We start from the raw sequence: 4,227 nt of genomic DNA, 5'->3' as shown, positions 1-4,227 counted from the left end.
CAGTGGTGCGATCTCGGCGCACTGCAACTTCCACCTCCTGGGTTCAAGCGATTCTCCTGCCTCAGCCTCCAGAGTAGCTGGGATTACAGGCGTGCGCCACCACACCAGGCTAATTTTTTTTTTTTTTTTGTATTTTTAGTGGAGATGGGGTTTTACCATGTTGCCCAGGCTGGTCTTGAACTCCTGACCTCAACTTGATCCATCCACCTCAGCCTCCCAAAGTGCTGAGAGTGAGCCGCTCCACCCAGCTTCAGTTCCTACTTTTGAGTACTTTGTTTAAAAATTACAAAAGATTGCCAGGGCCAGTGGCTCATGCCTGTAGTCCCAGCACTTTGGGAGGCTGAGGTGGGCAGATCACAAGGTCAAGAGATCGTCACCATCCAGACCAACATGGTGAAACCCTATCTCTACTAAAAATACAAAAGTTAGCTAGGCACGTTGGTGTGTGCCTGTAATCCCAGCTACTCAGGAGCTGAGGCAGGAGAATTGCTTGAACTCGGGAGGCAGAGGTTGCAGTGAGCCAAGATCACGCCATTGCACTCCAGCCTGGTGACAGAGTGAGACTCCATCTCAAAAAAAAAAAAAAAATTACAAAAGATTGTTTTGAAAAGGATCCATTTCCTCACTGGCATGCAAACAAAACAGAAGAGACCAATGGCACTCTTTCAGGAATAACATGAGACCTTCATGAACGTGGGCTTCCCGCAGCCACTCAGGTATCAGAAGGCCCAACCCGAGTCCAGCCCTGTGGCTTCCCAGCCCTGCTTCCGGTCACGGGCAAGGCACTCAAACTTCAGTTGCAACTTCTTCAGCTGAAAAACGAAGGTCATAATACCTGCCACAGCAACCTCACAGGCCTGTGGCCCAGGAATGTAGGAGAAAGTGCTTTACAAACCATATTGTATTTTACTACTAAGAGACTGTAAGACAGGGCGCGGTGGCTCACTTCTGCAATCCCAGCACTTTGGAAGGCTGAGGCAGGTGGAGTGCTTGAGGTTAGGAGTTCGAGACCAGCCTGGCCAACCTAGTGAAACCTGGTCTCTACTAAAAATACAAAAATTAGCTGGGTGTGGTGGTAGGCACCTGTAATCCCAGCTCCTTGGGAGGCTGAGGCAGCAGAATCGCTTGAACCTGGGAGGAACAGGTTTCAGTGAGCCGAGATAGCGCCATTGCACTCCAGTCTGGGCAACAGATCGAGAACAGAACAGTCTCCCTCCTGGAATGGAGAAAAGGAACAAGAGTTTTTCATCAATGGCAGACACCTGTGTTGCATGCAACAGAGGGACACCAGCTTCTTTTCTACAAGGAGGTTAAGTGTGAGAACTTGGTCAAAGCTTGCACTTAGGAAACATATCTTTGGGTGGGGGGAGGGGGAGAGAGGGTTGGAGAGCAAAGCACTTCCTAGAGACACCATCCAAAACACAACCAGTGGGTGTAATTTTAGGGCCAATTCCTGGCAGTTGTGTTCTCGACTGCTAGGGGTTTGGAAACAGGTGGGATATACTTATTATCAGGCTTCCCAGGAGTCCTGAGGCTTGCTGACTAGCGGGAAACGTGGAACTCTCACGAATGCATCCTCGGGCTGGTGGCTGGCTACTCCTGGTCATCTGGTAGCCCACAATCTAGGCCTCAAGTGCTCGAGTGGCCTCTGAAAATGTCTCACCACAAAAGCAGACTGGAAGGGGCCCCATGATGAATATGAGAGAGCTAACTGAGGACATCGGGAAGCGGGTACTAGAAAACTCACACACTAGCTGGCCTGCCTCTATTTCTGGGGTACAATTACATTGCAGATAACTACCTCTGTTTTCCTACCTGGAAGATGGGCATAACACTGAGACCCAGAGGTGACAGTGGTGAAAGTCCAATCCTTGTATTTCACAAAGGAGGAGACAGAGATGGGAGGTGAACTGACTAGGTCGAGTACCCAGCTCATGAGTGGCCAAATCAAGATGAACATCTAGATCGTGACCCATTAGTGTTCCCTGCACCCACCTGGTTTCTTCCAGGTCCTTCCCTGAAGACAGGAGTTGGCTGAAGGAAGTTCCTGCCATAAAATCAGTATGACTTTATCAACCCACCGACCTCAGCGGATGATCCAATGAAAAGGACAGCTGCCGCCTGCAGACCAAGTTCACCTGGGTGCTTAAAGACGCCCCCACAAATGATTATAGGTGGGTTTTCAAGCTGGAAGATGATGAGCAATCCTAGGGTGGTGATGCACATCCATCCAGAAACCCTGAAGAAGGCAAATGACACTGATGATGAAAAGCAAGAAGCACCCTTTGTGATGGAGGGTCCCAACCCCTTACCTAGACCACAGTCCTGCAAGCAAGTCAGAGCCAGGACCTGAGTAGGGTCAAGGAGCCCCGTGCCTGGCTGAATGCGCAGCACTTACCGTGTGAAATTTTCAAGAACTTAACAAGAGGCCTGGCATCTTCATTTTACACTGGGCTCCTCAATCACGTGGCCAGGGCCGCTGTCTCCCCGGAAGCCATAGAGGGATGGCCCGGTCTACACCTCTTCGCCCCCCACCCCACCCCCGCAGCCCTAGACCAAGGGGACCCAACGGAAGCCCTGCCACTTGCACCCTCCGCTAGGCCTGGCTTCGGGAGGGGAAGAAGACTGCGGGAAGGGGCAGGCGAGCGGGAAGAGGTCCACACCCTCGGGCAAGGAGCCCGCTAACCAGCGGCCTTTTCCAACCCTGGCAAGCCAGACGCCAACGCAAAACTGCCCCTGGCCCACCCTCATCCCCTGCGCTGCCTGACTTGGTTCCAAGGGTTGCCCCTGTCCTCCCTGCTCCGGAGGCGACGCCTTCCACGCCGCCGCAAGCGGCGACGTTCTGACTTCCGACGGGCAAGTGGGCCCGGGATGGGGGCCGAGACTCAGTTTGTCGGTGGGGAAAATGGGAAGGCGCGAGGCCCTCGGGGACGGAGGGAGCTGCCAGGGGCGCCGAGCCCAAGCAGAGTGCACTTCCGGCCACCGGGCCGCCCCGCCGGCGCCTCGGCTAAGGGAAAGTTTGGGGACTGGTGACGGGGAGGCGCTGTCGGCCAGAGCCCCGGCCTTGCCCTGGTCCCAGGGGCCGTAACTCTTGACGGGCAGGGAAGACTAGCCGCCCAAATGCCGGAGCCAGAGGCCGGGAGCCGCCGCAAACTCCGCGCCTCAGGGGCGGGGTCACGGTGGAGGGGCGGGGCTCCGGTGGAGGGGGCTGAAACCGCTGTGATGAATACAGTTACAACAAGTCTGCTCACAGTGGTTCCATAGTGTAGTGGTTATCACGTCTGCTTTACACGCAGAAGGTCCTGGGTTCGAGCCCCAGTGGAACCATGGCCCCACGGCGGCTCTTTTTGGCTTTCAAAATCCCTTAAACGTTTCGGTTAAAAAAAGAAAAAGACAACGAAGTGTTTTTCTTTGTCCTTTTTTTCTTTTTAAATTTTTTGGCATGTTTATCTCGCAGAAGTGAAATGACAGATACCCTCTCCTATCCCACAAGGTCTCTGCCGCCATCGTCCCACCTGAGAAATAGCGAAGGGCAGCAGCCCGGGGAAGTCCTAGACCCGATCCGGCGCCCCTGATCCGGCTGGGCCCTACGCCCCCTCTCCTTCCAGTACCCAGGGGCAGCCTTGGAAAATCGGGCGCTCAGGGATGCACCTGGCGCTGCCTTTTCCTTGCAAGTCAGCAAGGGCCGGCCCCATAACCTCCAACTAAAATGTGGCAGGCAATACAGCAGCTGAATTATTAAAGATTGATCATGATTATGACTCTGATTAAAAGTTCTATTTTTCGTTAAGCTTTGATGCACAGAGCAAGAAAAAAAAAACACTGTCCTTTTTAGTGCCGCAGTAGATTCTGTGTAATAGAGTTAATACACAATATAAAATAAATGTCAGATATTCCATTAATACTGGTTGAACAAGCAAACGTTTCTCTAGTTTCTTTCTGTTCCTCTTTACTATTTCATTACAGCTTCGTTTGGGGAGTTTGTTATTTGTTTAAATATTGGTCTTTTTTATCTGTGACAAGAGGAATGACGGTGTGAGCCATGGTGGGATGGTGGTAGCAAAAAACTAAAACGGGAAGGAGCACTCAGTATCTTTCTCTGCATTTTTCAACCTAGTTGTGCATCCTTAGCAGTGTAGAAATTTGCGTCTTTTTCTAACTCAAGATCATAACTCCTTCCCTGTTATTACAATCACTTCATCAACTTTATTCTTTTTTAAAACCACC

General features: G+C 51.9%; 1 protein-coding gene and 1 non-coding gene across 2 annotated transcripts in view; one reads left to right on the top strand and one right to left on the bottom strand.

Annotated features, from left to right (window-relative positions):
* PPEF1 (protein phosphatase with EF-hand domain 1) overlaps window positions 1–3,152 on the bottom strand; it is a 157,839-nt gene extending 154,687 nt beyond the window's left edge. Inside the window, exon 1 of the mRNA XM_037742816.1 lies at window positions 2,086–3,152. The gene's annotated coding sequence lies outside the window, so the exon portion shown is untranslated. The remainder of the gene's footprint in view (window positions 1–2,085) is intronic.
* Window positions 3,153–3,254: 102 nt separating this feature from the next.
* TRNAV-UAC lies at window positions 3,255–3,327 on the top strand. Its single transcript has one exon. It is a non-coding gene; the product is annotated as a tRNA-Val (tRNA).
* The last annotated feature ends 900 nt before the right edge of the window (window positions 3,328–4,227 follow it).

This window comes from Cebus imitator, unplaced genomic scaffold (genome assembly GCF_001604975.1).
Source record: "Cebus imitator isolate Cc_AM_T3 unplaced genomic scaffold, Cebus_imitator-1.0 Scaffold128, whole genome shotgun sequence".
In the NCBI taxonomy this organism is placed as follows: Eukaryota; Metazoa; Chordata; class Mammalia; order Primates; family Cebidae; genus Cebus; species Cebus imitator.
This window is presented reverse-complemented; position numbering and strand designations above follow the sequence as displayed.